Here is a 23,607-nt window from a genome sequence, read left to right as displayed (position 1 = left end):
CATTTAGGAGTGGCACTGCAGTGTCACGCAGGATGTCCCTTCCAAAAAACCCTCCCCAAACAGCACATGACGCAAAGAAAAAGAAAAGAAAAAAGAGGTGCAAGATGGAATTGTCCTTGGGCCCTCCCACCCACCCTTATGTTGTATAAACAAAACAGGACATGCACACTTTAACCAACCCATCATTTCAGTGACAGGGTCTGCCACACGACTGTGACTGATATGACGGGTTGGTTTGGACCCCCCCCAAAAAAAGAAGCAATTAATCTCTCCTTGCACAAACTGGCTCTACAGAGGCAAGATGTCCACCTCATCATCATCCTCCGATATATCACCGTGTACATCCCCCTCCTCACAGATTATCAATTCGTCCCCACTGGAATCCACCATCTCAGCTCCCTGTGTACTTTGTGGAGGCAATTGCTGCTGGTCAATGTCTCCGCGGAGGAATTGATTATAATTCATTTTAATGAACATCATCTTCTCCACATTTTCTGGATGTAACCTCGTACGCCGATTGCTGACAAGGTGAGCGGCGGCACTAAACACTCTTTCGGAGTACACACTTGTGGGAGGGCAACTTAGGTAGAATAAAGCCAGTTTGTGCAAGGGCCTCCAAATTGCCTCTTTTTCCTGCCAGTATAAGTACGGACTGTGTGACGTGCCTACTTGGATGCGGTCACTCATATAATCCTCCACCATTCTTTCAATGTTGAGAGAATCATATGCAGTGACAGTAGACGACATGTCCGTAATCGTTGTCAGGTCCTTCAGTCCGGACCAGATGTCAGCATCAGCAGTCGCTCCAGACTGCCCTGCATCACCGCCAGCGGGTGGGCTCGGAATTCTGAGCCTTTTCCTCGCACCCCCAGTTGCGGGAGAATGTGAAGGAGGAGATGTTGACAGGTCGCGTTCCGCTTGACTTGACAATTTTCTCACCAGCAGGTCTTTCAACCCCAGCAGACTTGTGTCTGCCGGAAAGAGAGATCCAAGGTAGGTTTTAAATCTAGGATCGAGCACGGTGGCCAAAATGTAGTGCTCTGATTTCAACAGATTGACCACCCGTGAATCCTTGTTAAGCGAATTAAGGGCTCCATCCACAAGTCCCACATGCCTAGCGGAATCGCTCTGTGTTAGCTCCTCCTTCAATGTCTCCAGCTTCTTCTGCAAAAGCCTGATGAGGGGAATGACCTGACTCAGGCTGGCAGTGTCTGAACTGACTTCACGTGTGGCAAGTTCAAAGGGCATCAGAACCTTGCACAACGTTGAAATCATTCTCCACTGCACTTGAGACAGGTGCATTCCACCTCCTATATCGTGCTCAATTGTATAGGCTTGAATGGCCTTTTGCTGCTCCTCCAACCTCTGAAGCATATAGAGGGTTGAATTCCACCTCGTTACCACTTCTTGCTTCAGATGATGGCAGGGCAGGTTCAGTAGTTTTTGGTGGTGCTCCAGTCTTCTGTACGTGGTGCCTGTACGCCGAAAGTGTCCCGCAATTCTTCTGGCCACCGACAGCATCTCTTGCACGCCCCTGTCGTTTTTTAAAAAATTCTGCACCACCAAATTCAAGGTATGTGCAAAACATGGGACGTGCTGGAATTTGCCCATATTTAATGCACACACAATATTGCTGGCGTTGTCCGATGCCACAAATCCACAGGAGAGTCCAATTGGGGTAAGCCATTCTGCGATGATCTTCCTCAGTTGCCGTAAGAGGTTTTCAGCTGTGTGCGTATTCTGGAAAGCTGTGATACAAAGTGTAGCCTGCCTAGGAAAGAGTTGGCGTTTGGGAGATGCTGCTACTGGTGCCGCCGCTGCTGTTCTTGCGGCGGGAGTCCATACATCTACCCAGTGGGCTGTCACAGTCATATAGTCCTGACCCTGCCCTGCTCCACTTGTCCACATGTCCGTGGTTAAGTGGACATTGGGTACAACTGCATTTTTTAGGACACTGGTGAGTCTTTTTCTGACGTCCGTGTACATTCTCGGTATCGCCTGCCTACAGAAGTGGAACCTAGATGGTATTTGGTAACGGGGGCACACTGCCTCAATAAATTGTCTAGTTCCCTGTGAACTAACGGCGGATACCGGACGCACGTCTAACACCAACATAGTTGTCAAGGACTCAGTTATCCGCTTTGCAACAGGATGACTGCTGTGATATTTCATCTTCCTCGCAAAGGACTGTTGGACAGTCAATTGCTTACTGGAAGTAGTACAAGTGGGCTTACGACTTCCCCTCTGGGATGACCATCGACTCCCAGCAGCAACAACAGCAGCGCCAGCAGCAGTAGGCGTTACACGCAAGGATGCATCGGAGGAATCCCAGGCAGGAGAGGACTCGTCAGAATTGCCAGTGACATGGCCTGCAGGACTATTGGCATTCCTGGGGAAGGAGGAAATTGACACTGAGGGAGTTGGTGGGGTGGTTTGCGTGAGCTTGGTTACAAGAGGAAGGGATTTACTGGTCAGTGGACTGCTTCCGCTGTCGGCCCAAGTTTTTGAACTTGTCACTGACTTATTATGAATGCGCTGCAGGTGACGTATAAGGGAGGATGTTCCGAGGTGGTTAACGTCCTTACCCCTACTTATTACAGCTTGACAAAGGGAACACACGGCTTGACACCTGTTGTCCGCATTTCTGGTGAAATACTTCCACACCGAAGAGCTGATTTTTTTGGTATTTTCACCAGGCATGTCAACGGCCCTATTCCTCCCACGGACAACAGGTGTCTCCCCGGGTGCCTGACTTAAACAAACCACCTCACCATCAGAATCCTCCTGGTCAATTTCCTCCCCAGCGCCAGCAACACCCATATCCTCCTCATCCTGGTGTACTTCAACACTGACATCTTCAATCTGACTATCAGGAACTGGACTGCGGGTGCTCCTTCCAGCACTTGCGGGGGGCGTGCAAATGGTGGAAGGCGCATGCTCTTCACGTCCAGTGTTGGGAAGGTCAGGCATCGCAACCGACACAATTGGACTCTCCTTGTGGATTTGGGATTTCGAAGAACGCACAGTTCTTTGCGGTGCTACTGCTTTTGCCAGCTTGAGTCTTTTCATTTTTCTAGCGAGAGGCTGAGTGCCTCCATCCTCATGTGAAGCTGAACCACTAGCCATGAACATAGGCCAGGGCCTCAGCCGTTCCTTGCCACTCCGTGTGGTAAATGGCATATTGGCAAGTTTACGCTTCTCCTCCGACAATTTTATTTTAGGTTTTGGAGTCCTTTTTTTACTGATATTTGGTGTTTTGGATTTGACATGCTCTGTACTATGACATTGGGCATCGGCCTTGGCAGACGACGTTGCTGGCATTTCATCGTCTCGGCCATGACTAGTGGCAGCAGCTTCAGCACGAGGTGGAAGTGGATCTTGATCTTTCCCTAATTTTGGAACCTCAACATTTTTGTTCTCCATATTTTAATAGGCACAACTAAAAGGCACCTCAGGTAAACAATGGAGATGGATGGATACTAGTATACAATTATGGATGGACTGCTGAGTGCCGACACAGAGGTAGCTACAGCCGTGGACTACCGTACTGTACTGTGTCTGCTGCTAATATAGACTGGTTGATAAAGAGATGTAGTAGTAGTATGTATGTATAAAGAAGAAAGAAAAAAAACCACGGGGAGGTGGTATACAATTATGGACGGACTGCCCAGTGCCGACACAGAGGTAGCTACAGCCGTGGACTACCGTACTGTACTGTGTCTGCTGCTAATATAGACTGGTTGATAAAGAGATGTAGTAGTAGTAGTATGTATGTATAAAGAAGAAAGAAAAAAAAAACCACGGGTAGGTGGTATACAATTATGGACGGACTGCCGAGTGCCGACACAGAGGTAGCTACAGCCGTGAACTACCGTACTGTGTCTGCTGCGACTGGATGATAAATAATGATATAAAAAATATATATATATCACTACTGCAGCCGGACAGGTATATATTATATAATGACGGACCTGCTGGACACTGTCTGTCAGCAGAATGAGTTTTTTATAGAATAAAAAAAAAAACACCACACAAGTGAAGTCACACGACGAGTGTTTAACTTTTTCAGGCAATCACAATATAGTATACTATACTACTAACTATACTGGTGGTCAGTGTGGTCAGGTCACTGGTCAGTCACACTGGCAGTGGCACTCCTGCAGCAAAAGTGTGCACTGTTTAATTTTAATAATAATATGTACTCCTGGCTCCTGCTATAACCTATAACTGGCACTGCAGTGCTCCCCAGTCTCCCCCACAATTATAAGATGTGTGAGCTGAGCACAGTCAGATATATACATAGATGATGCAGCACACTGGGCTGAGCAGTGCACACAGATATGGTATGTGTGTGACTGAGTCACTGTGTATCGTTTTTTTCAGGCAGAGAACGGATATATTAAATAAAACTGCACTGTCTGGTGGTCACTGTGGTCAGTCACTAGTAAACTCTGCACTCAGTCTCTACACAGTTCTACAGTACTCCTAATCTCCAGTAAATCAGGTCAATCTCTCTCTCTCTCTCTTCTAATCTAAATGGAGAGGACGCCAGCCACGTCCTCTCCCTATCAATCTCAATGCACGTGTGAAAATGGCGGCGACGCGCGGCTCCTTATATAGAATCCGAGTCTCGCGATAGAATCCGAGCCTCGCGAGAATCCGACAGCGTCATGATGACGTTCGGGCGCGCTCGGGTTAACCGAGCAAGGCGGGAAGATCCGAGTCGCTCGGACCCGTGAAAAAAAACATGAAGTTCGTGCGGGTTCGGATTCAGAGAAACCGAACCCGCTCATCTCTAGTGTAAATAAACCCCAAAACACATCTTGTGAATACCAGTGAAGGACTTTATACCAACAATATAACAACTAATTATAATTGACCTCAGAGGCTGTGGTGCGTGTTGATTGGTATCAATACTAATAGTAGGCCCCAAAACGAATTGCACAGAAACTAATCAGGGGCACAATGCTGATAATAATGTGCATATAACAACTGAACACTTCATTTAGTGGATAAGGAGAATAAGCAAGTTTCAAGATAAAAATTACAATGAATTCTAAAAATGCACATAGGTAAAAATAATAACAGTATAAAGAAACTGATGCACAACCACACAATAAGAGTTGTGTGAGTGTGCATAAAATATTGTAAAAAATACAGCTGCTGCTCAGTGGCACCAAGAGGTGGGTAAGCAGGTACAAATTACCTGGGCCAGGGCTTCTGGAGGGGCCTGGGTCTGTTACCCCCCGCAGTATACCTGTGCTGTGGCAGTAGCGTCTAGTTACCCTTCGTGGAGAGGACCTTTCCCATGATCCCCTGGGTCCATGTCACAAACTATTTGGAATAGTAAGTAACCTGTGGCAAGCGAAGAGTAGCGAGACACTGAGCCTGAAGTGTGGCGAGCGAAGCTAGCCCGCGAGGGTACAATGGTGCAGAGATAAAACAAAATAACCTCAAACGAACAGAGAATGGATAAAACATTAAGATGCTGTAAGAGTGGAAGTTATCTACTGCCCTTTCGTGCTGTCACTTCCTGGTCCTAATCACGAAGGGAACCTAGACACAACCGTGCTGTGGCCAGCAGCAGCAACGCCATCTTCCCGGTGATCTCTTTGGGAAGATGGTGCTGCAAATAGAAAACAAAGACTCTGGTACTGGACCAGAATCTTTGCTCTCTAGTGGCCAGCATCATCTTCCCAAATATCACTGGAAAGATGGTGCTGGCTGGGGGGAGGGACCTGCTTCCTGTTCAAATAAGGTAGGAAGCATGTGCCCTTCCCCATGCGAGACCCCCCACACACACACACACACACACACACACACACACACACACACACACACATCCCCCCCCCCCCCCCATGTTAAAATTGCGCCCGACCCTTCCCTCCTCCGTGGAGTGTGCAGGGCTGCAATTTTATTATATAAATATTTTTACAGCATCGACACACGCCCTTTTTAAGACACGACTACCTTTACCGTGGTCAGAGTGGCTCTATATGCCCCTGCTGAGCACTACTGTAAGTGTCAGAAGAGCATGTACTGAGCTTCTCCAGCCCCTTTACTGAGTCTCATTGGATTGAGACTTATTATGTCACAGATCATAGTTGTAGGACCCTGCAAGCTCAATCACTTAGTTTTCCCCTTGTAAGTAACTCCGGCTCCACCACCTCCTATACTCTCCCACTCATGGCCGCATTCTCCCTTCTGTCCCCAGCTTGCAGACGCAACAGGTGAACATACCACCCTCCCCGCTTGAGGATGAGTGGCAAGAAATCACACTTATTTCAATGTGCAATGTCAGCTACTGGCAGACGATGGGACCCCTGTTCCATCTTGCCAGTAATTCGGCCCTGGGTGTCAGGAAGTCATGAAAGAGACCCATTGCAATAATTCTCCTCTGCTCCTGCTCTGGTGGGAATATAAGAACAAGAGGTACACTGCAAATGAATTATATTGGGCACAAGATCATCTTGTGGTGAAATAAGGATAACAATGTATCAACATTTCTCATCCTAAAGCACAGTAATCATAGCAGTTTCAATAGCTACCTCACCAATCTCCTAACGCACAGTACTTTCAATAGATGGTAAATATAAAAATCTCTCTCTCCCCACCTGCACAATGCTCATGGCAGTTGCAATGCACATCACAGACTTTCAAACATTTACTCCAACACCTCACCAACCAGCACAATCTTAGGTATACCATCATTCCCCTGATCAAGCTTTATGCATGCAGAAGAGATCAGGATCAGAAGTTCTTGCACCTCATCTCAATACAGACTGCATAACTGTGTGCCAAACTGCATAGCTTTTCTTCTAGGCAGACATACGTAGCAACCCCCCCAATATTCCAGGAATCTGCCACATACAATATATACCCCAACATCCAGAGAAAGTCCCTCTGACCTGCTGGAAACCTTCTCTGCAGACAGTGATCCTCTCCATGAAGAAGTCATACAGTATATACTTTTTCTGTACTTTAGGCAGCAATTTGAAGGAACTTGTATTCTATCAATGTTTGAATATTCTGCAGGGACTTTCTTAAAATTATATGATTGATTAATTGATTGATTGATTGATTGATTGATTATATTGACAGGTATCTTCAGTCTTACCTAAAAATAAATATAATACAAAAAGCCATACATTTAAATGAAATGCATATTTAGAAATACCTGTTATAGTTAGTAAATAATAAATTTTTGCAGCATATAAAAAGATGGGTAAAGCAATATCTCAACAGTAATTAGTATTTGGCAGGCCAGCCTTTGGACTTAGACATTGGTGAAAACAAATTCTCGAGAAAAGCCAGCAAGATGATTTGCTTCCCTTTTTGTTGTGGGCTTCTTCTTTGAGATCTCCTACCCAACCTTGTGCCACAAATATTTGATTGGGTTAAGATAGGGGATTGTCCAAGCCAATTCAGCAACCTCAACAGATTCTTTAGGACGTTTGATCTATGGCATGACAGATTGGGCCTAATTTAGATCTGATCGCAGCAGCAAATTTGTTAGCTAATGGGCAAAACCATGAGGGTCATTCTGACCTGATCACACGCTACCGTTCATTGCAGGGCAGCGATCAGGTCAGAAGTGCGCATGCGCCGGCGCCGCAGTACGCCGATGCATGGCTGACAGCCGACGGCTTTCGTTGCCTAGCGATCACCTCTGCCTGATTGACAGGCAGAGGTGGTCACTGGGCGGGAGGGGGCGGCACGACGGCGTTTGGACGCCGTTTTGTGGGCGCAGTCTAGTCAACGCAGGCGTGGCCGGACCGTGCAGGGGGGCGGACCACAGCGGCTGCGTGACATCACACGCAGCCGCTGCAACCCGGGCAGCAACAAGCAGCTCCCGGCCAGCACACAAAAGCTGTGCTGGCCGGGAGCTACTCCTGAAGTATAAAAGCATCACCGCCTGTGTGATGTTTTGTACTTCTGCGGGGATGGGGCGGGCCTGACATGTGGGGCGGACTACCCCTTTTCTGGGCGTGCCCCCACATGTTAGTGTCATCTAAATTGCAGTGTAAAAATAAAGCAGACAGTATTTACCCTGCACATAAACAAAATAACCCCCCCAAATCTAACTCTCTCTGCATGTTATATTTGCCTCCCCTGCAGTGCACATGGTTTTGCCCATTAGCTAACAAATTTGCTGCTGCGATCAGATCTGAATTAGGCCCCTTTGTCATCTTGAAAGTTGAAATCTTTGTCTGGAAACATTTCTTTCCCAGAGAGAAGCAGTCCTGATATTTTTTTGCCTTGTTCATCTTTCAGTCCAAGATTTGGACACTTCCCACACCAGTGACAGAAACGCATCCTCAGACCATGACTGCCATTATTCAATAGTCCTTAATCAATATGCTTTCATCCAGGTCAGTTGGCATCGCCTTTAAAACTCAGCAGCGGCTTACTCCTCGCCCTCCATCCTTTCAGACCAATCTTCTGAATTTTTTGATGCAACGTTCATGTTTACACACTTGAAACATCCAATATTAGTTTTGCCAACCTTTCGGAGGCATCAAGTGACGATTGTTTAGGCTGTGTGATGTGCTGCAAAATGTGATCTTGATGTGGCGAAGTCCCTTTTGGCCTTTTAGATCTTGGCAGACCATTAGATCTGCTGTCCTTAAATTCACTAAGTATCCTGGCAACAGTAGACTAGTTAAAGACGAGTCTTTCAGCGCAAAAAAATAGCTCAAGTGTGTTTAAGTCAATGCAGTTACAGGTATTAATAGCTGATGAAATTCCTGATCCAGCTATTTATAACATTACACTGTAGCTCAAAGCAGAATGCAGCGGACTCCCTACAACCAGTACAGTCATAAATAGTATTCATATATTAATAAATAATCCTATTTCCACCAAAACCATCTCAGACAATAAAGTAATAGGTTTATTGTTACTAAATAAACTATGGCACAACCCCAATATTAATTAGTATTCACATTTGATAAAGAGCTCTCCATTTCCTGAACAGCCCAGCAATAAATTTATAGCACCTAACTCACCCCAGTACAAACTAAAACATTACCACTATGACTCTCATCATCAAATAAACAGCCTCCACATCAATCATTTATCCTCATGTTACTATTATACAGATGGGGCAACTTCTCCACTGGCTCCACTCTTTTCACTGCTTAGTACATCTCAACCTGAGCATTGGAAAATCATAAAGTGGAAAGAGATAAAGTACAAAATGACAATTAGCCTGTAAAATGACAATTAGGAGCTGATTGGCTGGTACTTTATCTCTATCCACTTTATCACTCTCCAATGTTTAGTACATCTCCCCCACAGCGTGCCATTTATGAGAATACATGGAATTGTTTTATTTTTTTATTTCCATGTTTCTATAGTAAGAATAGTGTGAGAAATGTGGGGAGTTTTTTGGCAACTGGGTGGAGGAAATCAGTGACAATGCTTTCCCCAGTATAGTTCAAACAAATATGACACTACTACCATTTTATAAATCGTTAACAGTTTTGTCCAAATATAGGTCATTGGCCATCTTTAATCACTGCTGGTGACACGTATATTAATTACTGATGATGCAAACAGCACAAGAATCATCCAGGAGTAAAGACTTCTGATTGGAGATGGGGGAAGCTAGAGGAAGCAAGTGAATGCTAGTAGCAACACCAGTAGGCATCTAGCTGGGCATTAATTCAAGAATTTAGAACCACAAACCTTGTGGCATTCCACAATAATAGAGATTATTAGGACTCTATGGCATGGGAGAATTGCCAATGAGTGAATCACACTGTAGGTTGATAAACTGCTTAGTCTCCAACTGCTGTTATGACTTTTAGTTTTGGAGAAAGATTGGTCCAATATTACAATGTTTCAGTAAATAATGTTCATCTGGAAATTGTTACAGATATGTGACAAATATTTTGAACTGCTAACAATTTATGAACTGAACTTGTAACTTATACTATATTGTGAGTAAGTATTTTTGTACATTTAAAATGCAGTACATTGATAGTCAACCTTGATGGAGCCGGTATACTGTAGCAATGAAGGAGTTAATACCAAGCCTGTGGGTGGCATGCATGAGAGTGTGTGGAAAAATTGTGACCTGCCCCTGAACTGCCAGTGAAGAGATTACTCACCTTGGTTACAGCCCCCCAGCAATGGGGGAATTAGGCACAGTCTCCTAATCCTGTTAGCTATAGCCACTACCACTGTGGGAGAAAGTCTCAGTGCTCTAAACGCCATATTTAAAAATACAATACAGATATGAAAACCATAAAAGTGACTTTTGTATTGTAGAGCTTTACAATTTATTGTAAATACTGTAGTATCTTATTTTTTTATCCATCTTATTCATTGTAATCCTGACCTGAATGAATTAGAAAAATAGAGCTGAGCTGTGTTACTACTTGTTTTTACTTGTCCTTTGAATTGTACCAGTCTTAGGGGTTACATTATACACATCATGCTGTGTACCATAAAACATAAAGTGGTATCAATATATTTTGCATTTGAAAGCAGGTGGTACATAGTTCCTCTTAGTATGGAGTGTAGAGTAAAGGAGAGCAAATTGCTTGGATGACATGAGCTACATATCCAAGGATATTTTGCCTTCACTGCATAGTTGCCGACTTCCTACATGGAAAGGGGGGGGGGGGTCATTTTGGCACATTGGATGGTGGTGCAGGGCATGGCTTAATATAAGGGGAGGTTCTGTGATGTGATGCAGCACGTGACACAACCATAGAGGCTGTGCTGGGTCGTGGCTACACTGTCACATCATCATGGCCATGCCCATGCTACAAAATGCAGAGATTACTGGCATTGTACAGCTGGGCTGGCTACAATGACGTGATTCAGCGTAAATCAGGTTCCCACTATGACCACTTCAGCTGGGCAGCTGGGTGGCAGGTAGGGCTGGCTATGGGACACTTGCCACTCATCCTGGGGTCCGGGAGCACATACTGATTTTTGGGAGTCTCCCAGACATTTCGGGAGAGTAGGAAAGTATGGTTCACTGACACCATCATAGGACACTTCCCTAGTGAGTAATGTGACACAAGGTACACAGCAAAAACAAGTGATGGCATTCCTACTTAACCAAATATAAGACTTTTTTTAAAGGATACTTTACATACAGTATATTCATATCACTTGAATGTTGATTTGGTTATTATGGGGGAGATTTATCAAATACAATGATGACAGATAAAGCACCAACCAATCAGCTTCTGTTATTTTTCTAGCACAGCCTGTAACATGACAGTAAGACGCTGATTGGTTGGTACTTGATTTCTCTCCACTTTATCTCTCTCCAAGATTTGATACATCTCCCCTTAATTGTTTTAGATATACTTATTCATCTACTCATGCATCTAATGCATAAATTAACTAGCATATACCTCATGTAAATTGTGCAAATGAGCTCTGCACATGCTCACTAATAGAATGCACACATATGTAGTAATGCATGATGGTTTTCCTGGAACACTGGTACCTCCTAATGTCTTCAGAGACAGAACACATGTAGAAAAAGGTATGCAAGCACAGCTCAAGTAAAGTAACTGAGCGATCGGGGGAGAAGGGCCCTAGTCAGGGAGATGACCAAGAACCCGATGGTCACTCTGTTAGAGCTACAGCATTCCTCTGTGGAGAGAGGAAAACCTTCCAGAAGGACAACCATCTCTGCAGCAATCCACCAATCAGGCCTGTTTGGTAGAGTGGCTAGACGGAAGCCACTCCTTAGTAAAAAGCACATTGCAGCCCACCTGGAGTTTGACAAAATGCACCTGATGGACTCTCAGACCATGAGAAACACAATTCTCTGGTCTTATGAAACAAAAATTTGACTCTTTGGCGTGAATGCCAGGCATCATGTTTGGAGGAAACCAGGCACCGCTCATCACCAGGCCAATACCATCCCTACAGTGAAGCATGATGGTGGCAGCATCATGCTGTGGGGATGTTTTCAGCGGCAGGAACTGGGAGACTAGTCAGGATAGAGGGAAAGATGAATGCAGCAATGTACAGAGACATCCTGGATAAAAACCTGCTCCAGAGCGTTCTTGACCTCAGACTGGGGTGACGGTTCATCTTTCAGCAGGACAACAACCCTAAGCACACAGATATCAAAGGAGTGGCATTAGGACAATTTTGTGAATGTCCTTGAGTGGCCCAGCCAGAGCGCAGACTTGAATCCGATTGAACGTCTCTGGAGAAATCTGAAAATGGCTGTGTACTGATGCTTCCCATCCAACCTGATGGAGCTTGAGAGGTGCTGCAAAGAGGAATTGGTGAAACTGCCCAAAGATAGGTTTGCCAAGCTTGTGGCATCATATTCAAAAATACTTGAGGCTGTAATTGCTGTGAAAGGTGCATCAACAAAGTATTGAGCAAAGGCTGTGAATACTTATGTACATGAGATTTCTTAGTATTTTAGTTTTAATAAATTTGCAAAACTCTCAAAAAAAACTTTTTTTCACGTTGTCATTATGGGGTACAGCAAATTTGTTAGCAGTTGGGCAAAACCATGTGGACTGCAGGGGGGGGGCAGATATAGGGGTATATTCAATTGACGTCGAAAGCTGGCGTCTGTCGAAAAGATGGCAGTTTTCTACTTTTTTTTTAGGTCGGAAGGGGTTCCAACCTATTCAATATTTTCGACAAGTTGAGAAATTCGACTTGTCGAAAAGCACGTGGATCGGCGGTATAGCTGCCAATCCACGTGCTTGTGTCGAAAACGGGGCCGAAACCGAAAGGTTTTGGCCCCCTTTTCAACCATCTCAGTCTGACATAAAAAAATGTCGGACTGAGTTGAGGGACCTTAGGGGTGGACAGGGGGGAGAGCCGTGGGGAGATGGGGTAAGAGCTGCGGGGAGAGCCGCTGGGGGGGGGGGGGGGAAGGGAGAGCAGTGCTGGAGGATGTATCACAGCCGCCGCTCACATCATGAGACCTCGTTTGCAGGAGCCCGGTGGACGCTGCCAGGAGTGGCAGCTGTGATGCGGGGACGGGAGTGGGTCGGCGGGCTGCAGAGCACTACCTCTGATGGGCGCCCCGGACGCCGCTGAAAGTCCCCCGGCTGCCGCTGACTGGTCCCCCGGCCGCTGCCGACAGCGTCCTGCCGCCTGACAGGTCCCCCGGCCGCTGCACTTACCTCTCCCTGGCCGCCGCTGACAGGGAGAGGCAGAGAGGCGGGGAAGAAGGGGGGAGAGATGGGGGAGAGCCGTGGGCAGACGGGGGAGAGCAGCGGCAGCCACTGCTGTAGCGCTGCTCTCCTCTCCCCTGTCTGCCCGCGGCTCTCCCCCGTCTCCCCCCCTCCCCGCATCTCAATTCGACTTTTGTAAAAGTCGAATTGAAATGTCATTAGAATAGCCCAGGTCGGATCCATTCCGACAAATGAATGTCGGAATGGATCCGACTTCAATTGAATATACACCATAACATGTGCAAAGAGAGTAGATTTGGGTAGGGTGTGTTCAAACTGAAATCTAAATTGCAGTGTAAAAATAAAGCAGCCAGTATTTCCTATGTACAGAACCAAAAGAAAAACACCCAAATCTAACTCTCTCTGCAAATGTTATATCTGCCACACCTTTAGTGCACATGATTTTGCCCAACTGCTAAAAAATTTGCTGCTACGATCAGGTCTGAATTACCCCCCACATACCGTCTTTTGCTCAGCTATTTTAGTAGGGATCCTCTTTTTTGTCCCTCATGATTTTGCCACTACCAGTCTATGCTATGAGCGCTGGTTCTTGTAACACCTTGAACTTGGACACCCTTAGAAAAAAGTGTATCAACTGCATAATGATACGCTTACTAGTTTTTTACTCACACAGATTAGTTTGACTCTTCAAGAAAGCAGATTTTTGCATTCAGCTTTCTTTAGCAGAAACTGTACTGTACTTATAGTAGTTGCACATTTCTTATGAAATATGACAATGGAAGTAAATAAAGGAAACACAAAATGAATTATTAGCTTGTGCAATTGAATGCCTTAAAGAGCAAGTGATCTAATAAACTTCAAATTAATGAGGATAAAGAGGCAAATGAAATAACAAGTTATTTCACTATTGTTTTTCTATGTTAACAATCCTGAAAACCAGCATTGTGCACCACACAGTACAGTGATCTCCCAAAATCTCATAACAGATAAGCAAATCTGTACTGAGGTTTGATGAAGCAATTGTACACATGATCAGCCACGCTAAACTGCAAAGCATCACACTATTTGTATTCTTCCTAAATTACAGACTTCACAGGTAGGAATGTTGCCATAGGTAAGAAGATATTTTTCAGCAAATCATTACATTTATTATTTACATGATTTACAATGCAGATATCCACACTAATATTTAATCATTTATTTGTTAGTAAGAGCTTGTTATCTTCTCTTTTAGCAAAGAATAAATGGTTTCAGCACAACTGGTCAAAGTCAGGACGTGAATACAAAGATCAGGTGAGTAACAGATTTAATATCTCATACTATTTATTGATATTTGCATCAGATCAGTGAGGATTTCAGAACACTGTTTATCCAACCCATCTCCTGGTTGCTGGGCAGATATCGCTAGTGTCTGATTCTGTTCAAGATATTAGATATCTTTTCACCAGAGCTTGCAATCTTCCACTGTGGCCAAATTTTTTTTCATCTTTAAGCCATTTTCATGGTATGTATCTTTAATCGCACTCGATTCTACAAAATTGACTCAGATATGTCTACAGCCAATAGGTCAATAATCAATAGCACCCAGTTCTCCCCATCCCTTCCTCACACCCTCAAACCTTGCTTCTGCCTTTGCTATTACTGAATATGCTAATATGGTCACATTTCTCTTCTCATGAATAATGAAATCCCTCTTGTCTCTCTCATACACGGCAGCCACACTCCCCCTCCCCTTGGCTTTTCTCCTTGTGAATATGCAGATTGCTAGGCTCTGTACACATAAATATGCTTATTTGCTGCTTTCACTACGCATATCTTATACACAGAGAATTCTCATTTGATATGTGATTTTCTGTTCCTTACTGCCGCAGTTCACTTAGATAGAAAAAGAAAATTATTTCTCTATGTTCCTGCAGGACAAGGACTTTCAGATATGAACAGAACTAAAATATGTCCTTGTAAAAATGGGTAACAAAAGAAAATCAAATACTAAATACCTTGCCGTGAAAATGTGGGGATCACACAGTATTGGCATCATTTAGTCTCCAGAAAAGAATGACCATGATAGACCAGCTTTTATATAATGTTACTGTTTGACTATGCAGACATGAGCTTGGAGTGTCAAGAAGTAAAAATAAGCAGAATGTTATTTTGATGCAAGTTGTTGTATGACTACAGGTAACCTACACAATGCGTATGTCAGAGAACAAACTGGCTGTTTGGGTTATCCTTATCTATTTCCAAGATGATGTGATTTTTATCAATAAGGGGTTTATTTACTAAAGCCCAGTACCCACGGGCCGATTCGGGGAGAGATGTGTGCTGAGCGAACCGCTCAGCACACATCTCTCCCGCCGCTCAGCACAGCGCGATGTGTGCTGAGCGTGCAGGGGGAGACGGGGGGGGGGGCGCTCATTTCACCCAGCGGGTGAAGTGAGCGACCCGCTAGATTGGCCTGCACGGCAGGCCAATCTAGCAGCAGCAATAGCGATGCGCGGGGCTGCGCATCGCTATCGCTGTATGGGGTACACACGGAGCGATCCTGCTTAAATTCTAAGCAATCTAGTCAGATTGCTTAGAATATCGCTCCGTGAGTACCCCCCTTAAGCCTAGGATGGAGATAAAGTGGATGGAGATTAAGGTGGACATGTACTAAGCAGTGAAAAGAGTGGAGAAGTGAGCCAGTGGAGAAGATGCCCATGGTAACCAATCAGAACTGAAGTAACATTTATAATTTGGCAACTTCTCCACTCTTTTCACTGCTTAGTACATCACCTCCAAAGTCCCTACCAACCAGCTCCTAACTGTCATTTTTCAAACACGGCCTGTGACATGGCAGTTAGGAGCTGATTGGCTGGTACTTTATCTCCGTCCACTCTATCTCCATCCAAGGCTTAGTAAACAGACCTCTTTGTCTTCTTGAACATCACTATTGTGGCACTTCTGTGCAAACATTCTTTTATCAACCATTAGAAAGAGATAAAGTGGATTGAGATAAAGTATGAGCCAATCAGTTCCTACAGTAACTGCCATTTTACAAGCTGTGTTTGAAAAATGATAATCAGGAGCTGATTGGTTGGTACTTTTTTTTAAATCTCTCACCACTTTATCTCTCTCCAAGGTTTATTAAATCTAACTTAGACCATCATCCATGGTGAACACTGTTTGTGAGGTAACATTGTAGGTGTATTTTTCTCAATAAGTGTGTAGATTGTGCACAAATGTATTTCACATGGATACGAATTCCACTAAGACCCCGAATTATACCCTTATCACTATGGTTTAAGGACTTTTTTTTTTTTTTTTAATCTAACCATACACCAAGCAAATTCTGAGATGTCTTTGGAAAAATCTTCAAAATAAGGAATTCGTCATCATCTGGTTTGCATATGGGGCAACAGTAAAAATATCACATCCCATTAGCTTTCACTCTATTACCACCTGCTTACTGTAGTTCATTTAAGTTTCTCTTAAAATGCTGCTCAGTTTAGCATTACTTATATGTTGAATGAATCATGAGTGAGGGGACACTAATTTTATTATTTTGACGCTTTTTTATGTATTTTGTTGATGAAAGAGCCTAGCAGTTACCTGTTTCACAGAAATGCAATTGTTAGGTGCTTAATGCATCTATAAAAATCTCCTATTACTGGGAAAGGCTGTGAACCCAGCAATAAAACAGGAGACAGCTCTGTAACTGTGCTTTGTATAGCCATGACAGCTCATCCCACCAAACAAAATCTTTCTTTTTTAAATTTAATTTATGCACCTTATTTGCATTAAGTACTGCACTACCCAACACTTTCCATCAGAAAATACAGACTTTAACATCCCTGAAAATACTGTCACCTCAGTCCATAAATCCATCTAATTAACTGTAAAAATTAAGTAAGGTGCATAAGTGTTCTTGTAATTTGGGAAATTACTATTATTTCTGTTTAAGTGGCACATGCACTACAACTGTTATATCGGTTTACTCCTGATAATCTGCACACATCAGTAGTAAAGGGAATGCAGTCAGTATACCGGCTGTCGGAAACCCGACGTTCAGGAGACCGATGCTGGAATCCACACAGCTGGTGAAATACCGACAGCCGGAATCCTGACCACTGCCGGGTATTCCCACTTGGTTGGTGTGTCCACGGCACCAACCGAGTGAGAATACAACCTGTGGTGAGCGAGGCAAGTCACTGGGCCCAATGCATTGCGAGCAGACTCGTTGCCTCCCTGCCCGACGAAAATGAAGTTCTTCCTGAAAAGGTGTCATCTAGATTGTACTAGTCCTGAGTATAAACCTGTCTAAAGACTGTTATAAGGCTTGAAACTGTGCTAAAAAGTGTTTTTAATGTGTATTTTATAGTTTTTAAATTACCATATACTACTGTGTAGGTTAATGTTGACCAAATCCAGTCATCAGGGACCACTAACCATAGTTGCTGACTTCATGCCTGCTCTGCCTGGGAGAGAGCAGCCAGGTTGGCTCAGCTGGGGGACAATGTGGGTGTGTGTCACATCACAGGGGTCTTGTGGAGGCATGACAATAGTAGGAGGCAGTATGGGGGTCCTGGGGGCCGTGTCATCATAGCTGCAAGAATTATGTCATCGACTGCCTGGACTGGCCACTTTACTTGTGGGCGGCCAGGGTAGGGGTGCAGCTCAAATCAGGAGACTTGCCCTTCTTTCAGGGCCCAGAAGGGTCCCATGATTTTTGGGAGCCTTCTGGCCACTACAGGAGAGTAGGCAAGTACACCCCTAAAGGGGCCTACACACGGAGCGATTTGAGTTAACAATATAGACTATATAGTCTATATCAGTGGTTCTCAAACTCGGTCCTCAGGACCCTACACAGTGCATGTTTTGCAGGTAACCCAGCAGGTGCACAGGTGTATTAATTACTCACTGACACATTTTAAAAGGTCCACAGGTGGAGCTATTTATTTCACTTGTGATTCTGTGAGGAGACCTGCAAAACATGCACTGTGTGGGGTCCTGAGGACCGAGTTTGAGAACCTGTGGTCTATATCATTAGCAAAGCTAGTGCATATCGTTCCATGTGTATAGTACCAACGATAAACGATGTGCGCATATCGTCATCGCTGGAAAAAATAGACTGTGCATGCAAAGTCTATTTTGGCTTAGATAGTGCATGCACAGTCCATTTTGGCTATGATAGTGCATGCACAGTCCATTTTGGCTATGATAGTGCATGCATGGTCTATTTTGGCTATGATAGTGCATATCGTTTATGTGTGTATGTAGTGAATGATATTAGTCTATAATAGTTTATAGCCAAAATCGTTCATTGTGTATAGTTAATATCATTGGTTCTGGACTCCGGGAGCTTCAAGGGAAATTGTGTAGCTATAATCGTTCATAGCCAGAATCGCACCATGTGTAGGCCCTTTACATGCATGGTTTCTCCTCAGATTCAAAAGTGAAATAATTATCTCCACCTGTGGATCTATTGAAATTTGCTAGTCAGTAATTAATACACCTATGCGCCAACTATGATATCTGTAAAACCTGCACTGTTAGGGGCAGGATACATGCGGTGAGGTAAATGGCTCAGGAGGCACTAGCTAGTGCCAGAGCCAGATGTACACACAATATATGAGCCAAAGGGTTCATGTGGGCATTATACACAGGTGCAGCAGTCTATACTGCTGGAAATTTGGTGAGTTTTGATCAGAGATGTGTTAAAAAGGCACTGCCTCACCCACCATAGACTTTTTACTTCAGAGTTTTCACTTTAAAAATTATTAGAACAATACAAAGAAGATATTTCAAATATATTCTTTGTATGTGTCATATACTTTATATAGTCAAAACTCTGGCATTGTGGTATGACTCACAATGGCATGACTCATGGATTTAACCAATTTGTCTGAACAACAGTTTTTGTATATTTTGCAGTGTTTGGGAGCAAATAGTGATTGTCATTTGCTCCCAAATATTACCAGATTTTCATTCCAACCTGCCAGATTGGACAGATGGTCTGCCAGATAATTGTATAGTGTATGCCCAGCTTTAGACTTCAGCCATCAAAAATGAAGCCCTTAAACTGGATACACATTATAAAATTATCTGTCCAATTTTTCTAGTTGGTTCAAAAATCTGGTAATGTTCATAGCATATGACAATTAGCCATTGCTCCCAAACACTTGAAAACAGGCAAACATGATCATTCAGATAATTTGGTTAAATCCGTTTGATTTAACCAATTTATCCGAACAACCAGTTTTGTACGTTTTCCAAATTTTTTGGAGCAAATGGTTGATTATCTTTTGCTTCTAGGCATTACCAGATTTTCATTCCAACCATCCGGATTGGACAGATAATCTTATAGTGTATATCCAGTTTTAGTGTGCTGATCAAATGAACCCTACAGTGGGGTAATCGATGGGCCTTCTTGTGAATTTCCCTTTGGCACCTATCACTGCTGCCTGTTTGATTCAGATAAGTGCTGGGGGAAAGGCAGTAGGACTGAGCGATAGAAGCCATCAAGGGTGCCCACTGGATATGAGTATAAGTAGAATTATGCATTAAAAACTGTGTATACTTAGTTAATTACTTTAAAAGTGATTTGCACAGATACAAGTAATGTGTCCCTCCCCCATGTAATTTTGTGGTACCAAGTTACGCTCTTGATCCTCTAGCTCTAGGGGTACAACAGACGGCTGGATCTAAGTGATTTTAACTGAATGTGGGAAGATCACAGAAATGTACTTCACGTACTGGATGTTGTATCACCCAGGCCCACCAAATTCTCCAAGCAGTGATTTAAAAAAATAAAAATAAAAAAGGAAATACTTTAGAGAGTGGTTCAAATCAAATGCCAGAACTGCTGCTCCAATAAGCAACTGTCCCGGTGAGTTGTAAAAATGACTCTTATGCACAAATTGCAACAGCAAAATATTTCACTTCCAGGTATGTCCCGACTATGGGCCTAAAGCAGCATGTCTTGCAATTGCACAGCTGTCTGTAATGCTGTATAAGAAAAAATTACAGTGAAACACAAACAATTCAATAGACAAATTACAAAAAGATAGGGGGGGGGGAATTGGTGAAACATTTAGACAACTAAGGAGCAGATTTATGAAAAGAAAAAATAATGTCTGCAATCCCCCAAAATTAAGACTCCTTATAGCTGCATATTAGGGCAATAAGAAATCTTTATTTGAAGGAATGTACCAATCTAAGTTGCAAGGACAGTGATCAATCGCTTTTACTTTCAGGTTTTGGACCTGACTGTGCTACTGTGCCGATATACAGCTGCAAACAAGAAGCAAAGGGCATGGGATTTCCTCCAGCCCACCAAAGAGAGATTGCAAGATGCCCTCAGGCAGTACTGCTCCGTTGATGTTAGGGGCTGATGCCACCTGAAGATGGTGTTAGTCCATACATGCAAGATTTGATAAGCTGCTCTGCTCAGATCTGGTTAAATACAGTCCCCATCAAAAACTATGGGAATGGCTGCTCTAAGAGCTGGTTGTTCCTACTTTCTATGTTAATACATTGTGGCGACACGTAATTCTGCCCTTAACTGAAACAGCAATTTCTGTATATTTTAAGGACAGAATTTCTTGATAAAATAAGTGTGAGAGACAGTAAAAACAGTAACACTCAATGATTCAGTGCCCTGGGAAAGGCGGGCGGAAGGATGCTGACACTGAGTTTGAGTCCATCTTAAATATATCCTGTTTTAGATCTTCAGTAAATACTTCTGCAACCTAAATGAGATAATCATCTGCTTGAAATATGTAAAATAAAATCTGACATAAATAGGACTCATAGTATTGATTTAATTAGCTGCAATATGGCATGCCCCATGAGTAAGTGTGCACATATGCCGCACTTATTTAGCCCTGAACTCACTGATTTTTGTTTGCAGCCCCATAGGGGCAAGATGGGGGCATACTTTCCAGCTTATGATATTGTCATCATAGCTTTCTATGCTATCTGTCCCATAAAAATATTTGTATAACAAAACATAACTAAGACTTCAATTAATGGCCAGTTTCTTAATCCAAATACATTTTCCTTTGCCTTTTGCAGTTATTAATATTATTTAATTCTATCTACCATGAGAAGTTAAGTCGACAGGCATGCCAGCAACTGTCCTTTGGCAGAAGAGACAAGTTCATGTCCAGAGAATCTACTTATTAAGCGTTCTCAATGGACCCTTCTGATCTTTATGGATTTTAATATTATGGATGTTATACTGTTCCATCCGGAATAGAGCGTGGAGAATTACAGTCAATCTTGACCCTAGAACTCAATTCTCCTCTAATTGTAATGAGAAATGGTACTTGTTATCCAAACTCCAGCCACTCTGCACAGGGAGGTCATCAAGGTTACACAAATCCAGAAAAAGAGCCCTGAGGCCTTATTAATTCCATCAAATTTCCTAATATGTGCTTAGTTAGTCCGCAATCTAATAATACAAAAACAAGTTACCAGGTAAATATACAACATTGTTTTCAGTAAAGTAGTTATATTATTTTATGTAGAATTGCAAATGATAAACAGATAACATATCTGTTGTGCAAAGTATAAATGCCTCAGTGATTACACTATGGAAGCACTGCATTTCTCATAGGCAGGAATTTTCAGTAATACTTGATCTACTTGTATGTCTTTGTAGGTACACAGTAAACAGCCTTCAAACAGTGTTTTATATTGGAATAAACAGGAATAATTTCATGCTAATAACTTATGACACACTAGTCCCCTGTCCTGAAAGTCCAGCAGTAGTCACACAATCGTCCCTGGAAATGGGATGCATCATCCTGGTGGTCATGTGATATCATAAAGGTAAGTATCGGAGATCAGGTTAGGGCCCGGGGGGATAGGGTTATGCACTATGGGGGTTAGGGTTAGGCACTGGGGGAGGGGTGGGAGAGCCCTAGCTGCCACCTCCTAAGGGTTAGCCAAGCCACCACCCCGGAGAGTTAGGGTAGGGGACGGGCAAAGGTAATAATACTTACCCCCTCCGATGTTGTAATCTTCAGTGTCGGGATGCCACTTTTAAATTAAATTTAAACTTTGAGACTGAGTTTATTTTTTTTGCCTTTTTTTATATTTTTGATGTTAACCGTGCCTTTTAGTACTTTTGCCTTATTTTGTTTCACCTCTTACTCATCCTAGAAAATAAAAAAATAACAAAAAAATAAAGGGAACACTTAAACAACACAATGTAACTCCAAGTCAATCACACTTCTGTGAAATCAAACTGTCCACTTAGGAAGCAACACTGATTGACAATCAATTTCACATGCTGTTGTGTAAATGGAATAGACAACAGGTGGAAATTATAGGCAATTAGCAAGACACCCCCAATAAAGGAGTTGTTCTGCAGGTGGTGACCACAGACCACTTCTCAGCTCCTATGCTTTCTGGCTGATGTTTTGGTCACTTTTGAAAGCTGGCGGTGCTTTCACTCTACTGGTAGCATGAGACGGAGTCTACAACCCACACAAGCGGCTCAGGTAGTGCAGCTCATCCAGGATGGCACATCAATGCGAGCTGTGGCAAGAAGGTTTGATGTGCCTGTCAGCGTAGTGTCCAGAGCATGGAGGCGCTACCAGGAGACAGGCCAGTACATCAGGAGACGTGGAGGAGGCCGTAGGAGGGCAACAACCCAGCAGCAGGACCGCTACCTCCGCCTTTTTGCAAGGAGGAACAGGAGGAGCACTGCCAGAGCCCTGCAAAATGACCTCCAGCAAGCCACAAATGTGCATGTGTCTACTCAAACGATCATAAACAGACTCCATGAGGGTGGTATGAGGGCCCGACGTCCACAGGTGGGGGTTGTGCTTACAGCCCAACACCGTGCAGGACGTTTGGCATTTGTCAGAGAACACCAAGATTGGCAAATTCGCCACTGGTGCCCTGTGCTCTTCACAGATGAAAGCAGGTTCTTACTGAGCACATGTGACAGACGTGACAGAGTCTTGAGACGCCAAGGAGAATGTTCTGCTGCCTGCAACATCCTCCAGCATGACTGGTTTGGCAGTGGGTCAGTAATGGTGTGGGGTGGCATTTCTTTGGGGGGCCGCACAGCCCTCCATGTGCTCGCCACAGATCCTCAGACCCCTTGTGAGACCATATGCTGGTGCGGTTGGCCCTGGGTTCCTCCTAATGCAAGACAATGCTAGACCTCATGTGGCTGGAGTGTGTTAGCAGTTCCTGCAAGACGAAGGCATTGATGCTATGGACTGGCCCGCCCGTTCCCCAGACCTGAATCCAATTGAGCACAACTGGGACATCATGTCTCGCTCCATCCACCAACGTTGCACCACAGACTGTCCAGGAGTTGGCGGAAGCTTTAGTCCAGGTCTGGGAGGAGATCCCTCAGGAGACCATCCGCCACCTCATCAGGAGCATGCCCAGGTGTTGTAGGGAGGTCATACAGGCACATGGAAGCCACACACACTACTGAGCCTCATTTTGACTTGTTTTAAGG

General features: G+C 43.8%; 2 long non-coding RNA genes across 2 annotated transcripts in view; one reads left to right on the top strand and one right to left on the bottom strand.

The window, feature by feature from the left end:
- Window positions 1–14,436, top strand: part of LOC135055886 (uncharacterized) — a 245,138-nt gene extending 230,702 nt beyond the window's left edge. Inside the window, exon 3 of the long non-coding RNA XR_010243841.1 lies at window positions 14,377–14,436. This is a non-coding gene — a long non-coding RNA (uncharacterized LOC135055886). The remainder of the gene's footprint in view (window positions 1–14,376) is intronic.
- Window positions 1–23,607, bottom strand: part of LOC135055885 (uncharacterized) — a 340,186-nt gene that overhangs the window by 220,261 nt on the left and 96,318 nt on the right. The gene's annotated exons all lie outside the window — the stretch shown is intronic.

This window comes from Pseudophryne corroboree, chromosome 3, assembly GCF_028390025.1.
Source record: "Pseudophryne corroboree isolate aPseCor3 chromosome 3, aPseCor3.hap2, whole genome shotgun sequence".
NCBI lineage: Eukaryota > Metazoa > Chordata > Amphibia > Anura > Myobatrachidae > Pseudophryne > Pseudophryne corroboree.
Note: the sequence above shows the minus strand (reverse complement) of the source record. Positions and strands in the feature narration are given on the sequence as shown.